A 20,285-nucleotide genomic window follows, 5' to 3' on the forward strand; every position below is an offset into this window, starting at 1 on the left:
GTTCCACACACAAAACATGCAATATTTGTTTGCTGAAATGAAAGACTCTATTTTAGCCAGTTGAGAAAGTGAGCTATATGTGGTGGGCAGATGCTGAAACAGATGTTTGCACTCTCTGTGCTGAGAATGAAACGTGGCCATGGGACGTCAACCACTAACCTCTTGATTCCTCATTTTTAAGAGGTGATGGGAGTCCAGGCTGAAGGCTCCTCCAAGGGAGACTAGCCGATACACTTCTCCAAACCACCCCCCTCCACCAAAGAAAATGGTCTTGAAACCTCTCATTCCTTCTGTATTCTAAAGCAAGGCTCACCCCTTCTTCAACCTGTGCCTAAAGATACTGGTTAACATGGTTAAACCAGATGAAGACACTGGTTAAGAATCTGTTAATTAGCATAGCATTTCTTAGTATAACCAAGTATAGATAAAAGGGATAAAGAACTTTAGAAATTAAAAGAAAAAGACGCTCCCTCTGACCTGCCTGTCTTGGATGAGTTGGGTTGAGAAAAAGAGGCAGAGAGATGCAGTCACACTCAATTAGCTCTGATTCTTATCCTCATGCTTAGAGAGATGGGGAGAGCCTCGAGAGGTCCTCAAATGCCAAGTACAGCAAGTGGCTGGAGAGAAATTCAACACACTAAGGCATCGACTTTGGTTCTATTTAGGGGAATGATGTAAGACCACGGACAGAGACAAGTGGCACATCTGGAGAGTAGGAAGTTGACACCACAAACCATCAAAGGCTCCGAATCACACATTAGCATCTACTTTTCAGAACAAAAAACTCATTGGAAGGAGTAGGAGAAGACAAAGTACTGTACCACCCCTACAGCATTCTGAAATACATATAAGATGCTTCCTCCTTATTTGGAAAAAAGAACAAAACTTGGAACCTTGTCATATACTATTTCACTGGAGTCTACTGAGATTAAATATACAAATCCTTCACCTTCTGGATAGAGTAGAGTATGATCCTAGCTTTTTGGCATTTAAAAACCTCCATGTCTCCAAGGATGGGAGACTCTTCACGTGTTTAATTTGCATGATGGGAGGAATACGAAAATTGTGAAGGGTCTTTAAAGAATCACAGATGGACAGAGTGGGCCTTTATATATGAGGTTTCCACTTCAGCTGTTTGACTTTTTAGACCAGAGTGCATTTGGTCATGCTGCCTGGTGGTAGATTATTTTTCCTAAACTGATCAAATTAATGTGTGATTTTCAGCTCCACTGGCATAACCTAAGCCCAGAAAAGCTATAGGAATTGCTTTAAATCAAGGAATGATTTTAAACAGCAAAGTCCAGTTCCAGCTTCTGGTATCCACTGTAATCACTTTAAGAGGAGGAAAAATACCAATTATCTTCTATTAGACTTGATACAGAAAGAATAACATGAAGAAAAAAATCGTAAAGGAAAAGAACACATTAAAAAAAGAATGTATAACTGAATTGCTATGCAGTACAGTAAAAATTAACACAACATTGTAAATCAACTGTATTTCAATAAAACTGAAAAGAGAAACAGAAAAAGACATTATCTCTGTCTTCTAAAAGCTTTTAACAACCAGACTCTCAGGAAGTTCTCCTTTCTCTCTTCTGGGTAAGCAAGCAATGGGGATGCTCTGAACTTCGACTTCAAAACCAAGGCCTCAGAAAGGGGCAGAATCCGATGCTTTCAAGCAGGTAGATTTTAGGGGTGTGACACTTAAAAGAGAGAAGCTTTCAGATGCAGTAGAAGTCATAGAGCAGTTTGCTTGCCTGGCAAGAAGGCAATTAAGGAAGAATTTCCTAAGCAGAAGGAAAACAAATGCTAGTCCGGCCAAGTTCAGAGATAAGGAGAAAAGCCAAGGTCAACCTGAAAGAACAGTGGAATGACAAGGGAACTGAAAAGGGTGACTGACATGCACGGTAAGACAAAAGTAACGAGGAACAAAGATGATGTAAACCGAGGCAGACTTGTTATGGGGCCACCCTGGACCCAGTGCAGTGGGCTCAGGAATAGAGTGGTCTCCACTCTTGCCCTAAACACTCAAGCAAAATTCCAACCACTTTCCATGGCCTGGAAGTCCACCGGGAAGGTGTAGTTCCTCTGCTATTGAAGCAATAAAACGCTACCCTTAAGGAAGGTGATATTTAATTGTTCCTAGCTCTTTACACCTTCGTATGACTTTGGCAACTCCAAGTGTTTCCGTCTTGAACAAGGTTCTTGGTGAACAGACAGTGGTTTCTGTGTTTGTTTTGCTTTGAGAAAGTTTGAAGCTGATGTCTGAGCAGCATGGGATGGGGTAAGGAGGGGCAAAAAAGCAGAGAAGAATCTAAGGAGTGAAGGAAAGGTATTTCAAATTTCTAACTCTCTCTAATTTCATGCAGGGTCCACTCTGCCTGTACAGCTGAGAGGTGACCTCAGGGATCTGCCATGACAGACCTCTCTGGGAACTGTGCATACCTCTTAACTCTTCTACTGGGTTGGTCAACACGTTGGTTTGGGTTTTTCCACAACATCTCAGGGAAAAGCCCAAATGAACTTTTTGGTCAACTCAATACTTTAGTCCTATTGAAACAAAGACTCTGGAAGAACATGCCCCTCAAAGCTCTAGTTCTAGCTGTAATACAAAGAAGAGTATCCTGGACACGACTGCTGACTCGCCTCCCCTTCACTGCTCACTGACTTCCAACCCGACAGCTCATCCCTGGGCACCATGCACTTAGGACCTTTGAAAGAGACAGCCTATCCCCATGTGGGCATGGCCCCCGTGGCTTGGTGACTTAGAGCTTGGGCTGAATTTCTGCCCCAAAGTGTAGCCTCAGCTGGATGCCCTCACGCAATGAACAACTTGCACCAACGTGGGGGCTCTGGGGGAAATCTCACCCCAAGACTCTTCTTTCGGTTTCATACTTTCAGTTCCTGAATGCCTTGGTGGAAAACACCTTACTTCCTCTATACCTGAGTTACTTGTGCTGCATCACCTCGAAATCAATGCACAAAAAACAGGGCTGCCTACCACTACTTCCTCCCTGAAAAAAAACCCTACCTGGATATATAGCCAAAAGGTTTCATTCAGAATAAATTTAACAGTCAAAACTATTCCTTCCCTTTCTTGGGCTAAAAAATGTCTTGCACTTCACTCCACATGCATACTAATTGATTTAATAAAAATAGCGTTTGATTAAGTTATCAGAAAATCTGCGGTAGAAATAGAGAACTCCCAATTTCAACATTCATCTTTGAGGCAGCCATTTGTGGTTTTCCCCCGATGAGACTTGAGTCTGGATGCTTCCAGAATAAGAATGTGTTTCAGAGACTCTTGCTTCTCTGAGTCCTCTCCCAGCTAAACAACCAGACTTTTTAAGCAACCAGTCCACTTGATATGCTCATTAAAATCTTAAGATTCATTGACCTGAGGAAATCATTTCAACACACGAAGGGAAAAATATCGTTAGTATCTGCCCTGAGGTGGCGGTGATCACCATGGCAAAAGTCGGGGAGAGACTCCAGGTCCTAGAGAACTCATGTAACAGGGTGGGCATTTTCTTTCCTGCCTACCCCACCTGGATGGACAGCTGTTAAGGGAGCCACGTGGCTTGTGGACTTCCCCGTGCCAGCTGTAACTCAAGTGTGAGTTCAATGGATTTGTCTGCAGGTCAGCTGTAACACCAGATGGCCCTGCAGTCTGATTCCGGGACAGACCTTTCTCCCTTACCAGGTTCTGCTTCCAACATCCTTGAAGGTGGGTGGTTGAACACCGACCACAGCCCTGGGCGCCCTTCAGCGTTCAGCGGCTGCACCGCGCCCGAGGGGACCACCCTTCCGGCGTCAGCATCAGTCCTGGCACCTGCTTTCCCTGCTGCCCATGAGCGCAGAGCAAGGCTTGCTCTACACCACAGAGGGGAAGTGACCTGCCAGGGAACTCCAAGGATGGGTAGTGCGGAGGCTTCAGCCAGGCTCAGCCCTCCTGTTTCTGCTCTGGGTGGCTTCGCATTTCTCTACTCTGCCTGTCTGACACAGTCTCGTAAGCACTCACACTTTATGGTTCTTGCCACCTTTATCCTCTGGCTCCAGAGTTTCTGCCGGTGGCAGCAGCCGGCTTAGAAAAGATAAACCTGCTGTCCCACGCCCAGGAGATTTCAAGGCATCCCACTTTCCAAGAGTTTCAACAATTCATTGTGTTAATAAGAGCTCTGGATTCTGGAGTGAAAAATTTAAAAATCCATCTTTTGCATGTCTATTTATCAGCCCCACCCCTTACTCCTCACTGAAAGTGAAAAGTGAAAGTGAAAGTTGCTTGGTTGTGTCCAACTCTTTGCAACCCCATAGACTATAAGTCCATGGAATTCTCCAGGCCAGAATACTGGAGTGGCTTGCCTTTCCCTTCTCCAGTGGATGTTCCCAACCCAGGAATCGAACCCAGGTCTCCCACATTGCAGGCAGATTCTTTACCAGATGAGCCACAAGGAAAGCCCTTACTTCTCACTGCTGCTGCTGCGTCGCTTCAGTCGTGTCTGACTCTGTGCGACCCCATAGACGGCAGCCCACCAGGCTCCTCTGAAATGGTTTGGGGGTAAAACCTGAGAGGTGATCCCAGAACCAAGTGTTGGTGTCTCAGGTTTGTACAGAGTCCGCCAGTGACGACCCCTCACTGACCCCCAAGTGCTGCTGGGTCTGTAAACATTGCTGGGGGTGTCACATGAGAGCTTACTGGCCATTACCATCTCCCGTGAATTCTTTTTTGCAGCTTAACTGTGAATACCTGGCTAACCCCTCAGACGGCCACTTAAGCCAGATCCATTTGGATGGTAAAGAAGGTCTAGACAGAAAGGTCCTGGGGTGCAGAGCACCCACGGTGAAGGTGACCGGTATGAGGCCTTGCTGTGGGCATCTCTGGATGATCAGGAGGCGGCCAGGGGGCACTGGGCCGGGAGAGAATGAGTCGGGGTGGGGCTGGGAGCTTTAGAGGGCCCCAACTCCCAGCGGTCAGCAAGTTCAACAACGTGGCTGCGCATGCTCGGCTTGTCATCAGTATTGTAATGGTGAGGTGTGATTAGACCATCTCGCACCAGAAGTTGAGAATGGTAATTCCCAGAGACGCCATGAGCCACCTACTCCAGATAGGGATGCTGGTGTCTGACTGACTGCCTCTCCTCACAAACAATTTCTGCTGCCATTAAAGGTTCCCTCAGGGACTCTGCCAGCTTTACTGCTGCATGACCAGAGACATGGTGGTGAGGTTTTTGCTGTTTCCAAAGATAAAGCCTCAGATGAGATGGGCCAATGGTACCTACACACAGACACAGACGCACACAGACACACGCACACAGACGCACATAGACACACGCACACAGACAGACACAGACACAGAGCAGTAGTGTATTTAAAGACATCAAGAAGACGCTCAACTTTACTGAAAGACTTTAATTTTAAATGATCAAGTAGACTTATCCTCAAAGAAACCATCTGGATTATCACCAATCCTTTCAAACCACAGCTGTTTCCCTTGGAAAGCTTGACTTGGAGACTTGATAAAAATATGCTCAGGGGAAAAAAAATGCACTGCTTATGTAGAGATAATCAGTCTATATCACGGCCTGTCCAGAGTCAAACAGCACTGAATTCACATTCTTCCATGTGGAGGGCTGTGTAGACACTGCCTGAGAGAATAGATCCTGAGATTGGATTTTAAAATTAGTTATGCCCTGAAGAAAACTGACCCCACGCTTAAGGAAACTTTCTCTGAGGCTACCAAACTGGGGAAGAAGGAAACTGAGGTCTGATGCTCTGAAGACACCATTTTACTAAAAGGCAGTTTTCTTCACGTCTTTAGCTCTAAAATATGAACAAGGTAGTTTTTTGCTCTGTGTGTTTGTTTTAAAGTATCCAGGTATACAGATGGGAAGTCAGGGACTTGGATGGTTTGCAAATATTGAAAGAGTCACTTGTCAGCTGTAGGGTATTTCAGAGCACACGCCAACAATTTAGACTCTCAGCAACATGGGAAGCTGGTCATTCCCCACGATTCTCCTCGAGCCACCAGCCTGGATGGACGATAAATTCTCCTTGAAAGGCTGCTCCCATAAACGCGAGAAAGGGCCTCTTAGGAACATTCCAGGCCTGACTGAGAATTCTTCAGTAATATCTTAATATGGGAAATTATGGGACGTTTTCTGAAATACAAACAACAACTTGAGGATGGATGTGAGAAGGTGTGGCCAAGCTTGTAAAATAAATAAGTGCCTTGCACACCTGGACAGCTGACCCTCCAAGTCAACTCCATCCCCAGCGTAAAAGAGGGGTTGCCCACATCCTCAAGGTCATTCCACATCTCAGTCCAGAAATTTCCATCACTGTCCAAACCCACACAAATAAACACTTGAAAACGACCACAGAAAGATCATGTGCAGACCGAACCTTGTACTTATTTCTTTAAAAAAAAAAAAAAAAAAAAAGGGAATAGTCCTGGCGGACAGATTCAACTCAAGCTATATTTGAATTCAAGACAGCAACAGAGTCATCCTGTAGTGAATTGAAAATTCCCTTCAAGTCTGCCTTTGAATTCTAACGGGCCAACAGATCAAGAGACCGAGGCCCTGCAAGGCTAAATTAGTGAACCCTCTCTGGTGTTTTTTTCTTTCTTTCTTTCTGTGAATGAAGCTCTCTTTTGTCTACACATTTGCAAGCCAAGCAGGCGCCTCCTTCACACAACTGAATTGCTACTGGGATCTTGGCTTCTTGGAGAGTCAGTTGTCAGTTTAAGTCAGAAGAGAGGACAGGCTCCTCCTCCTCCCGTCATCGGCTTTCTCCCTCCATCTCAGCCACTATGTAGAGAATTTCATGCTTCTTTCAAAGTCCAAAGGTTTTTGGACTTCGTGGGGCATGCTGTGCTCTAAAGAAGCTCTCGCCCAGTGAGACTGTCAACCATGGGCCTTACCCCTGCCAAGACGCTTGACTTTCGGTTTCTACAAAGCAGTTAAAGGCTCAAAAACCCCATCAAAAATCCCCTGAATTAAAATTGTAAAGTCAATGTAGCTTTGACCTTAAAAAAGTAGTTTTCCAGTGGTCTAGCAGGTAGCCCTCAGCGTCATGAGGAAAAGGACAATAACGAAACCCTGTTCTTCCAGCTGGTTCCCCGGGAAGTGCAGATGGCATGCCTTCCTCAGCCTGAAGTCCGCCCACCGGGAAGAACCGGCACAGGTAGAAACCACACCTGGCGCACTGTTGTTAACTTAGGGCCCCCACGGCCCTTGGTCTTTATTCTTTCTACGTTGTCCTCCAAATGTGCGTGGTTTACGTGTAAGATGGGGCACGAAATGCTATTGACATCACAGCAGTATTTAAAATTCAGTCCCCTGGAACCCTCCTCCACTGTTGGTGGAGATGTAACCTGGTGTAGCCAGCATGGAGAACAGTATGCAGGGTCCTTAGAAAACTAAGACTGAAGCTATCATATGGTCCATCTATCTATCTTCTGGGCATGTATCTGGAAAACACTGGAAACTCTAATTCAAAAAGATACACGTGCTCCAATGTTCACAGCAGCACCGGTTACAATAGCCAAGCCATGGACATAACCTGTGTCCATCAAAGATGAAGGAATGAAGAAGACGTGGTACACACACACAGTGGAATGCTACTCGGCCGTAAGAAAGAATGAAACGTAGCCATGTGCAGCAACATGGGTGGGCCTAAAGATTATCACACTGAGGGAAGTTAAGTCAGACAAAGACAAATATCACAGGATACCATTTATATGTGAAATCTAAAAAATTATGGAAATGAATTTATTTACAAAAACAGAAAGAGACTCACAGACATAGAAAAGAAATTGATGGTTACCAAAGGGGAAAGGTGTAGGGGAGATAAAAATTAGGAGTACAGGACTAACAGATACACACCAATACATACTTAAACACACACCCACCCACCCACACACACACACACACAATAGACAAACAGGATCTACTGTACAGTACAAGGAACTACTCCCAATATCTTGTATTAATAACTTATAATGGAAAAGAATCTGAAAAAGAATCTATGAACTCTGTCAGTCCGTCTACCGTCTATCCATCCCATCCATCCATCCATCATCCACCGTATGATCTATGCGTCTATATATGTATCTATCTATCTGGATCACTTTGCTGTATACCTGAAACTAACAAAGTACTATCAACATCAACTACAGCTCAATAAAAAAATTACAACATTCAGTCCTCTGGCTGGTAGACACATTTATGTATTCCAGAGTACGATTTCCTCAAGGTGGCTCATCTGAACTGCTGCACCAAGGTGGCTGTAATAACACCAACTAAGATACAAAGGAAAAGAATTTTAAAGAGCAGCAAAGCAGAAATTCCTTATGGGAAGCACCTGCAAGAAGATGAAAGAATTTTCTATCCTATTTTTTTTTTGGCTTTAAACGCAAAAGAAAAGTAAAACTAGAGGAAGTCAATGCCTCATCTTTCTGATTCCACAGAGTCACAGATTTTTACAACTATTAACAGTTAACTCGAGTCACCCAACTCTCCAGCTCCCTTCCATCTCAGGTGAGCCAACTGCCCACAATCACGCAAGAGGTTCAGAGCAAAGGCTAAGTCATCCGCATCATTAGTGGTTGACAACAGCCTTCAGAGTCAATGCCATCACAGGAGTGCCCTCCACCAAGCAGTCCTGGTAGCTTCCGCTTTCCTCTGAAAGATTCCAGAACTGCTTCAACCTCCTCCCATGTCACCAAAAATGTCTTTTTATACCTGAAATCTCTCTTGTTTTAAACCAGTGGTCTCCTAGGACAAGCCACTGTCTCCTTCTCTATCTAAAAGTGAGACTCCAGAGCAAGAATAACAGCTCCCCAATTACAAATGCCACATCCTGTAGAAGTCAGCTTTTAATGAAACTGTGATAGGCACCCTGATGTAAAAAGTAATGCCATCTGGCCACCACCTAGGGAGCAGAGACGGAGCCATTGTTCTGCTTTCAGTACTTGAATTACGTGGACACCACTGTCTGGCCCACCAACTGCAATCCCAGGGAATCCCCTGGGAATTTCTCTGACAAAGGAAGAGCCCTGCCTATGATTTGTGGCTGCCTGGGGCAGGGATCTGATGTTCCCTCCAAGAACCCTGGCTCCTGTCCCCAGCAGGAGGACTCCGAGACAGTACATCAGTGCCAACCTTTCAACCAAGGAGAGACTGCTGATCTCACCAGGCTCCATGCAACCCCCACCCTGAGAGTCTGCACCTGGGGCCTGGGACCACACTCAGCTAACTGGCCTCAAGATCAAGGCCATTACCAGCCTCCCTCGGCTGGGGCACTTTTCTTGGAGGAACCATCTCCTGATTCTCCCATGGCTCTGTTAAGTCAGGCAGGCTTTCTAAATCTTCTGCCAGGAAAACGGAGGTTTTTTTGTTTTTTGTTTTTTTTTTTTATCTAGATTAAATCTACCACATTTTTAAGCCTCTTGGGAAAGCAAGGAGGGATGTGCCTGGCTCTGCACATACTGCAACCATTCCTCACCGATTATGATGTAAATCCCAACTGCAGGACACATGGAAAAGATACCAAGGGCAAAACTGGGATCTGCTGTTTCCCCCTTCCCCAGGCCTCTGAGATAAGCCACTAAGGTTAAAGTATTTCAGTGTCATAGCTGTAAATGTATCTGGAGAACTTTAACATCACCCCTTTTCCTGGATGGGACAATCACTGCAAACCGTGTTCCTTAAAGGCCTGCACTCTGCTCTAAGCATCGGGAGGTGAGTTTATGGTGGCCTGAGTCTTTGTCAGGCTTCCCAGGCGGTAAAGAATCCACCTGCCAATGCAGGAGATGGAAGAGACACGGGTTCGATCCCTGAGTTGGGAAGATCCCCTGGAGCAGAAGACGGCAACCCGCTCCAGTACTCTAGCCTGGAGAATTCCATGGACAGAGGATCCTGGAGGGCTACAGTCCATGGGGTTGCAAAGAGTCAGACACGACTGAGTGTGTACACACACGTTTGTCAAGGAGCCGTGGGGACAGAATGGAGAAAGCAAGCAGTCTCCTTTGTTAAGAAATACAAGGGAATAAGCAAACTGTGAACTTGATTAATTCATGTTTTTAAAATGTTAATTCTAGAGTGTGGAAGAGGCAAGGCAAGAAAAATAACTTTCCCTCAAGGCAAGAAAAATAACTTTAGGATGAACATGTCAAGACAAGAAGGCCATATAGTGGTCTGGCCCCAATTCCTGGGCTGCTCAGTCCCCTACCAGTGTGGGTGGCTGAGAGGGTCCCAGAAGGCCATGGCAACAAATGCTTCTTCTCCAAGGGGCCAGAGGATGGAGCAAGGCCTCAGGCTCAGCTAACCAAGACACCCTCACATCGATTAATCTGGAAGGTGTCCCAGGGTTAAGTGTGGTAGGAGGTAGTTCCATCTTGAATCCAATTAAAAAAGGATTTTAGTTTCAAAAGCACTGAGGGACCTCATTAAAAAGTTTTTAATATAAGGTTATTGGGTACATACATTCTCTTGGGGACACGACGGCATTATAATTCAGAGTCTGGTTGTGATGAGAGTAGGTTACAATCGTATCTATCTTCCTGTGATTCTCAGTTCAGTACACTGGGCCATAAGATGTGGGCCTGAACACTGTCTTAAGTCTCAATTTCATGATCCTGCTTGGATGGTGGGGCAACCTGTATCTGCCAAGTCTACACATATTGACCCCTTATGTCACCTGGAATAAAATACAGTTCATCACTTATTAGCAGCATCACTGATGAAAACGTGTGGCCCTGTTTTAGGTGGGGCTGGCTCTTAGAAGAGTTTTTCAATTCAGAGGAGAAGCAAGGTATTTTTTCTGTTATGGAGGGGGTGAGGAGAGTCATGTTGACTTCCTCATTCTGGTCTTTTGGGGTCATGCTGGCTCAAGGAAAGATCTGACCTTATTTCAGACTTTCTTCCTGGCAGATGGCTCCAGAGAGCTGATATTTGTGGCCAGTGTAACTGCTTAGCCCACTCCCACAATAACGAAGGCATCTTTCATGCGCATGCAGATCAGGGAGGGAGACATTTTTATGAATTGCCTGGGGCAGTGGAAATCATATAAGCAAAGCACTTTTGTAGCCAATTGTGTAAATCGATGTTCATAACAGGCAAGCAGCCCTGATCCCAGAGTTCTCAGGGCAGAGACTACGACAGGTTCCAAAGTGGCTGTGGATACTCCCCTTCGCTCTGCTCATAAAGCTTCATTGAGTAACAAAATCATCCTTTACCAGCGCTTCAGACAGACTCGGGGTTGGACACATTTCTCTAAGCCTCTTTTCTTTACTTATAAAATGGCCTGAGTAACAGCAGCTCTGTCCCAGGGTTATTATATTAAAAAAGGTAATTTATGAAAATGTATATGTAACACAGGTCCTGGTATATACAACTGACGTGGTTAAATAAATGTCAGGGATTACTGCCCACTGTAAACTGGTTATGTTCCTCCATAGAGCCCCTGGCCCACACGGACCCTGTGCAGGTTTCCCACGAGGCAGATGAGGGACACTCAGCATTACCCTGATGATTTAATATGCACCCCCAACCCTGAGGCGCAGAAAGGCGGCATTCCCACGCCAGCCATGCCAACACGTGGCTCGCCACCAGCCTCCGGACGGAAGGGGAACAAGCCAGCCTCTTTGGTAAGTGATGCCCCCACACCCTGTAACAAGGCTTGGAATTGATTTTGTTGTCTTGCTTTCTGGAGTAATTACTTGGAACTGGCCAAGTGCACCCATTTGCATGGCCCTCGAGGAACCTGGACATCTATTCACATGGCTTCTGAGCAGTCGATCCATTTTAATAGAATCATTTTGAGGACATTTCCTATACAGGGTATCACAGGATTTCCCCCAACTCTATGGTTGGCGGCGCTCCCCCAAGAGGCAAAAATTCCCTAAGACAGTGAGCTGTTAGAAATGAGCCCTGTGGCTGTCTAATGAGCTAGCCTGGGTTTCCTTCCTGAAAAAGGAGCCGAAGCACAGACCTGCCCTTTCTCTGTATTTTACTACAACAAGGGAGGGAAAAGAAGAAGAAGAAAGCAGCGACACTGGGCTCTGCATGAAGAGGCGGGGTTCTAAACATCACGGTCAGGAGAGCAGAGAGGAGGACTGCAGGTGCGTTAGGTACCCCCTGAGAAAAGGGGTTCCCAGGGGTGGGACTGCATTTTGAGAGTCCCCATCACAAAATGATAAAACACAAGGGAAAAAAAAAAGCACTGCCTGCTTGATGAACCACTGTCTCCTACAGTGGTTCTGCTGTTACTTCATTATCTGCCATCTAAGGACCATCTTGAAAGGCAAGGAGCCACGTCTGAAGGCTCCCTGGTCCCCTTCACAAGGCTCAACAGGAAGTTGGGCTCGTGGGTGCTTCTGAAATACCGATGGATCGACTGTCCTTAGGGCCTTTGCCCATCTGCTCGCCCAACAGCCAGACGTCATCTGCCAGGAGTCTTTCTGATACAGGCTACTGGTGATGAAGACGGTCCATGCAGTACTCCTGAATCCATTTTCTGACAAATGACCCTGTATACTTGTCGTCTACCTGTATGTTTCCGACCTAAGATAAGTTTGATGGTCAGGTCAAACAGATTTCACTGGGTTCCTTTAGCAAGCTCATGTATACACAATGCTGCTGCTGCTAAGTCACTTCAGTCGTGTCCGAATCTATGCGACCCCACAGATGGCAGCCCACCAGGCTCTGCCGTCCCTGGGATTCTCCAGGCAAGAACACTGGAGTGGGTTGCCATTTCCTTCTCCAATGCATGAAAGTGAAAAGTGAAAGTGAAGTCGCTCAGTTGTGTCCGACTCTTAGCGACCCCATGGACCGTAGCCTACCAGGCTCCTCCCACCATGGGATCTTCCAGGCAAGAGCACTGGAGTGGGATGCCATTGCCTTCTCCTGTATACACAATATTAACCTCCAAATTGGGCACGCAGAAAACTCAAATGAACAGTCTCAGCTTGCTTTCTTCCTTCTACTTTCTGATCTCATTCTGGGGGTACTGTGAGGGCTTCTTCCACACCTAGAGTGACCAAGAATTCATTATCCAAGCGGGGACACTTTGGAAAGTGGAAGGGGGACTATCAGTTATTATTCTGGGACAACAGATGAAAATCGGGCTGCTGCAGAGAAACCCTTCTCCACAGGCTCTCTCCCAACTCTGCCCCTTCTCCTTCAAGCTTCATCCTTATGACCTGAAGCTCAGATTTGTATTAAAACAAAATTCTCTTAGAATACACAACACTATGATCTATTTTCCCAGTGATTCACACTGGAGTATAAATCAGTCTCTGGCTACAAGCTTTGAAAAGAGTTTATGCAGTGAAAATGCTGTGGTTGGGGCATGAATTAGTGTCATGGAAAATACACGGTGACCAGGGGAAAGAAACTTCACTTATGTTGTAATTTTGACAAGGGTTGGTCCAGATCTGACTGTGATCCAGTTTAAATCCTGGACTGGAGCGCGGAAAGGGGCCTTAGTAATCATCTAAGTCCCTACTGCCAGCACAGGGACAGGAGAAAGAAACCAAGGCACAGAGAGAAAGTATTTGGATTGGCAAAGCCTGAACCCCAATCTCACTCTTGACAAAGACCTAGAGATGATCATACCAAGTGAAGTAAGTCAGACAAAGACAAATGCATATATTACTTCTATGTGGACTCTAAAATATGATACAAATGAACTTAGTTACAAAACAGAAACAGACCCACAGACATAGAAAGCAAACTTATGGTTACCAAGGGGAAAGGTGGGGAAGAGGGATAAAGTAGGACTTTGGGATTAATAGATACACACTATTATATACAAAATAGAGGAGCAACAAAGACCTACTGTATAGCACAGGGAGCTATGCTCAGTATCTTGTAGTAGCCTATAATGGAAAAAGAATCTGAAAGTGGGTGTGTGTATAACTGAATCACTTTGTCATATACCTGAAACTAACACTGTAAATCAACTCTACTTCAATAAAAGTGTTATGAAAAAAAAAAAAAAAGACCATCATGCTTCCTCATTGCTCTAAATCTCAACCTAGATAAATACTGAGCATGGCTTTCCATTTGTCAGGAAATTAAATAAGTATAACTGATGATGGATACAAGAAAAATATAATACACGGTCCCCTGGACTTGATGTGTTTAATATTTAGCTACAGAGTTAACTGCTCATTCTTGAGCAGGTAGAGAGAAGATTCATCTTCTTTGCCAGAGAATCTCTCCCGAGAAAACCTCAGAGGGAAAAGTGAAATATTGCCTTGATTTCAAGATTATGGAAAACTCTACATACTGCACACTGATTAGCAGCCACTGGGCTTCACTCAAGAATAACACGCCATCTACTTGCCTTCCCCATGCTGCACGGATGCCGAAGCAATATTTGATCTAAGAACTTTCATTTTTCTCTATCACTGCCCAATGATACTTATTCTTCTGTTAAACCTTTAGAAAACGGAGAAAGGAAATAATGCCCCACAGGCTCCCATTCCAGCCTCCGATGACTAGATGAAGATAGATTTTTAAGTCTTTAGTCCCTTTTGAACGGAAGGGCTTCTGCTCCTCTGGATTTCAAACAAACACAAATGATATTTAAGATGGGGGTGGGAAGAAAGGCAGGTTGTGAAACACTCTGCAAGGAGCTAAAAGGCTCTAGGCAACAAAGATCACTGTACAGAGAAGCCTTTGCTCCCTAATCGTGCAGATAATGGATGATAATAACACTGCTTTGGAGTTACAAGAGATGTTCTTCCACCACTAAGGGTCTCATAGTCAGTTCTCAATTTTATTGCATCACGACCAGATCAATACCTCAAGTGATCTAAAACAGTGGCTGTCACAGATATCTTTTCATTATTGTCCTGGAATACTTTTTATGTTAGTGAGAGGACAAGTTGTTGTCGTTCAGTTGCTAAGTTTGTCTGACTCTCTGCGACTCCATGGAGTGTAGCATGCCAGACTCCTCTGTCCTAGGAGGACAAACTATCTCCTGGAGTTTGCTCAAATTCATGTCCATTGAATCGGTGATGCTATCTAACATCTCATCCTCTGTCGCTCCCTTCTCCTCTTGCCCCCTTTTCCTCTTGCCCTCGATCTTTCCCAGCATCAGGGTCTTTTCCAATGGGCTGGCTGTTTGCATCGGTGGCCAAAGTATTGCAGCTTCAGCATCAGTCCTTCCAATGAATATTCAGGGCTGATCTCCTTTAGGATGGACTGGTTTGATCTCCCCGCAGTCCCAGGGACTCTCAAGAACCTTCTCCAGCACCACAATTTGAAAGGACAAGCTACCTTCCTGGATATAACTGTCTTAGGCTAACCTTAAAGTTGGTTTCAACTTGTCGAAAAGGACATGATCCACATCACTGCTGGGGAGAGTGAAGAAGGCAGTCTAGGCTTCAAATGCACCGTGGAAAGTACCCAGTGGAACTCCCCACACCTGTGTCATTCTTCTGGAACATTCAGAAGGCTGAGTGGAACAGTTTTCCAGCCTTCATTTCTGGACTGAGGTCACTGATAAATAATTCAACCACTACCTGTCAAACATATTTATACTTTTAATTTCCATGGTGGCAGGTTTCTAAAGGATTCAACATTATCACAAGAGGGGTGAAATCCTAGGAGTTCTTTCCTTGTCAATCTTATACACTGAATTATGTGTTAAAGACCTGTCATAAATGGATATATAAACCACAGAATAACTGTGTCAAAATGACGGGTGAACTTCATCAACTAAGGGAGTGTTGGTCACTCCGTCATGTCTGACTCCTTGTGACCCCGCGGACTGTAGCCCGTCAGGCTCCTTTGTCCATGGAGTTCTCCAGGCAAGAATACTGGAGTAGGTTGCCACTTCCTTCTCCCAACTAAGGGAAGCAGTCGACTAATTCAAAGAAAAATTCGGGTTTGGACAAGTGTGTAAGTAGTACACAGAAGAGTCACTGTATAATCTAGTCTACACAGCAAGGCCTGTAGCTAAACCTGAAGACTAAAGACATTTAAACCAGGATGCCAGGGGTTGGGTTTAGCACCACTCCTGGGCAGCTTAAGTGGTAAAGAATCTGCTACAGTGAGGGAGAGCTGGGTTCGATCCCTGGATTGGGAAGATCCCTTGGAAAAGGGCATGGCTACCCACCTCCAGTATTCCTGCCTGGAGAATTCCATGGACAGAGGAGTCTGGTGGGCTACAGGCGGGCCATGGGGTCTCAAAGAGTGGGACATGACTGAGCAACTAACACTTTCACTTTCACATAACATAGCATTCTCAGCCTAAGACTGCAACAGGGACTTCCCTGGTGATCCAGTGTTAAGACTTTGACTTCCAATGCAGGGGGTGTGGGTTTGATCACTGATGCTGAGGCTGAAACTCCAATACTTTGGCCACCTCATGAGAAGAGTTGACTCATTGGAAAAGACCCTGATGCTGGGAGGGATTTGGGGCAGGAGGAGAAGCGGACGACAGAGGAGGAGATGGCTGGATGGCATCACTGACTCGATGGACATGAGTCTGGGTGAACTCCGGGAGTTGGTGATGGACAGGGAGGCCTGGCGTGCTGCGATTCATGGGGTCGCAAAGAGTCAGACACGACTAAACGACTGAACTGAACCGGGCAGCTAAGATCCCAAGTGCCTCAAGGCCAAAAAACCAGAACATAAAAAACAGAAATCATATTACAAATTCAATTAAAGACTTTAAAAATAGTCCACTTCAAAAAAAAATCTTAAAAAGACCACAACAAATGTTCAAAGAACCTTTCCCACTATCCAATTACATCTTAAGACAGTGTTTCTCAAGCCTTCCTGAAGATAATAATCACTTGCTTATAAACTCCTTGGAACTAACCCAGGTCTTGGGATCAGTGTTTTCAGGACCAAGGCCTGGTCAGCTGTAAAGTGTCCCCAATGATTCTTATCCTCTGGGAAGCCTGGGAAACACCACCTGTGACAGAGCTCACCAGCTGCCACCCAAATCCATCCTCTCCTCCCACAGGGACAGGACTGCACTGGAGGGCGTGGTGAACCCACGTGGGCTGGCTTCTTGCCACGTGACAAAGCACAGAGTCTAAAGGGATGTGGGTGGAGCGTTACTTGCTGCTCCAGGGCTTTTAACAGAGCAGATGGAGGTCTTCCGCATTTTCCTTCCTTTACTTCTGGATGGAGGCACATGGCCAAAAAAATAAAGAGGGTATTCTCACCACAAAACTGTTAGTTACACGTTTAGAGGCACCATCACTTTATTTATCTGATTTTTCAATAACAGCAGCAGCAACAGCAAACCAAGGGAAAGGCCAGGGCACAAGATGAAGAATGCTGGTTCCCTGTGTCACCACCAACCCAGAACTCCCAGGAAGGATTCCTGACATGAGCAAGAAAGAAAACTGCCACAGTGTCTGAAGTCCTAATACCTTTTTAGGCCTATTACAGCAGTTCAGCCTCTTCTGGTGACTACAACATCTAATGGTAGAAAAATACACGTGTAGAAAGATGATTGACACGTGGACAGTCATGTGAGTGCTCTTTGTCCTATTCCTTTCATGCATTTTCGAGGTCCTGACCAAAGTGGCTGTATTAAAAATACACCAGAAGGGCTGAAATGAGGATAGTTCAGAACCTGGTCCCAGAAAATGAGAAGCTGGTGGATGGCTATAGAAGAATCAGCTAGACACAGTGAATGATGCATTTAAACTCATATCTAATGGTTTTGTGGTGAGACTACCCTCTTTTTTTAATTTAAATCACTTACTAAAATTGACTAGACTGAGCAAAGGATGTAACTCTTGATAAGCAAGTCTATCTACATTTCAACCCACATCAGTAAGCAATTTCTAAGTTCATCTGCTTCTATGGTGAGGTTTAGTTCGTAAGTTTTTTTTTTTTTTTGTCTTCTCTTTCCATCTTTGCTCTTTCTTCTTTCTGTTACTGCTTTTCAAAGCACTGACCCAACAACTCAGGTTTGTGCCCTACTCCCTCCCTTAGGTGGCGCTAGTGGTAAAGAACCCACCTGCCAACGCAGGAGACATGAGACAGGGGTTCCATCCCTCGGAGAAGGCAATGGCAACCCACTCCAATACTCTTGCCTGGAAAATCCCATGGATGGAGGAGCCTGGTAGACTGCAGTCCATGGGGTCGCTAAGAGTCGGGCACAACAGAGTGACTTCACTTTCCCTTTTCACTTTCATGCATTGGAGAAGGAAATGGCAACCCACTCCAGTGTTCTTGCCTGGAGAATCCCAGGGACGGTGAAGCCTGGTGGGCTGCTGTCTATGGGGTTGCACAGAGTCGGACACGACTGAAGTGACTTAGCAGCAGCAGCAGCAGTTCCATCCCTGGAGGAGGGCATGGCAACCCACTCCAGTATTCTGGCCTGGAGAATTCCATGGACAGAGAAGCCTGGCGGGCTACAGTCCATGGGGTCACAAAAGAGTCGGACACTACTAACGCAACTTAGCATGCACCCTTCCTCAACTGCTTCTCGAACCGATTAGCATCTCAAATGGGTCTGGGGCCCAGAAAGGGCCCGCTGTGCAGGTAGGTACAGAAATCTGACCTGGAAAGGTCTCGAGGAGTCTGGACCAAGTTGGCAGAAGAAAAAGACAACCTCCTGTAACCATTTTCCTGTGTTAAGTTACAGGAGAGCAAGCATGTCTCTGAATCCTTTCAGTGCCTAGGTAGATCTGCAATTTAAATGCTTCCCAAAAAACCCATGAAAATAAGCGCATGCCCAAGTAAAACTGAATATATGATATCAACATGTAGGTTATGAAAATCTAGGGAATGGGTATTTAAAAAATTTACTAAAAATTACCTTTTTATCCCCATTGGTTGAGAATTCATATAAATCTAAATCAGGATATAGAATACCAAGTGTCTTTGCCTAAGAAGATGCTTTGATGCCTAAGTCTTAACATTGTGATACAGGAACAAAGAAAAATTAACACTTGGAATGGAGGTGAGGGTGACGCTGACTATGAGAGAGACACCTACATGTGAACATGACTACTAAACAGTTTGCAGGCAGCATGAAAATCATATAGGCTAACTGGTTCTTGCAAAGTATCTGCAAAGCTTCCAGGGTGGCCCTACAGAGTTCATGTGCTCCCTTAAAACTCTCATAGGACTGCCAAGGTGAGAGCTGGAAAGTACTGATGTTATCTGAACATTATTCATTGTGAAACCTGGAAGGTCCCTCAAAACCTGTCCCTGGAGGACCTGCCCTAAACCACATTCTCTAGAACGTACCTCTCATGACCCAGTTTCCAGACATTTGTGCCAGGGTACCTCTGGGTGCTGACTGTGTTGGAACGCTCCCAGGTGGGAAATGCAGGCCACCCAATCAGCACGCATCTGGGTTATCCGGAGCCTGAGGATTCTGGCTTTATCTCACCAGAGTTCATCATATCCCTTGTTCTAAGCCTTCCTCAGAACTGCTTCAGGGAAGCCATGCATAGATTGTAGAGAGAGTTAAAAAAGTTCTGAATCCCCCATCAAGGTGAACTTCTTGCCTGTCATCAGCTTTTCAATTATTGATGGCTTCTTCCCCTAACAGACAAGCCATGGTTTTTCCAGTAGTCATGCACGCTTGTGAGAGCTGGACCATAAGGAAGGCTGAGAGCTGAAGAATTGATGCTTTCAGACTGTGGGGCTGGAGAATACTCTTGAGAGTCCCGTGGACAACAAGGAGGTCAAATCAGTCCATCCTAAAGGAAATCAACCCTGAATATTCATTGGAAGGACTGATGCTAAAGCTCCAATACTCTGGCCACCTGAAGGGCTGACTCATTAGAATAGACCCTGATGCTGGGAAAGAATGAAGGCAAAATGAGAAGGGGGCAATGGAAGAAGAAATGGTTACATATCATCACCAAATCAATGGACATGAATCCAAGCAAACGCCAGGAGATAGTGGAGAACAAGGGGGCCTGGTGTTCTACAGTTCATGGGGTTGCAAAGAGTTGAATACAACTTAGTGACTGAGTAACAACAACAGGCAAGCCGAGTGGAGTCTAGAGGGCCTGCTCTTAACTGTGATTAGAAATGGACTCAGTGTAATTAGATATATGTTTCAAGAGAAGACATACTCAGGAGAGGAGGGGAGCAGGGATCATCAACCCTCTTTCCAGGTCCGATCTGTCCAATGCAGACTCTAGACAGTACAGTAATATATAGGCTGGTTCTGCTCACAAGCCTGTCATCTACTTCTTTTTATTTAAAAAATTTCTGGCTGCATGATGTGGCATGTGGACTCTTAGTTCCCTGACCGGGGATTGAACCTGTGCCCTCTGCACTGGA

At 45.4% G+C, this 20,285-nt stretch overlaps 1 protein-coding gene across 14 annotated transcripts in view; it reads right to left on the reverse strand.

Annotated features, from left to right (window-relative positions):
* Positions 1-20,285, reverse strand: part of CELF2 (CUGBP Elav-like family member 2) — a 663,065-nt gene that overhangs the window by 110,563 nt on the left and 532,217 nt on the right. The window lies entirely within an intron of this gene.

The sequence above is a fragment of the Bos javanicus genome, chromosome 13 (genome assembly GCF_032452875.1).
Source record: "Bos javanicus breed banteng chromosome 13, ARS-OSU_banteng_1.0, whole genome shotgun sequence".
Classification (NCBI taxonomy): Eukaryota; Metazoa; Chordata; class Mammalia; order Artiodactyla; family Bovidae; genus Bos; species Bos javanicus.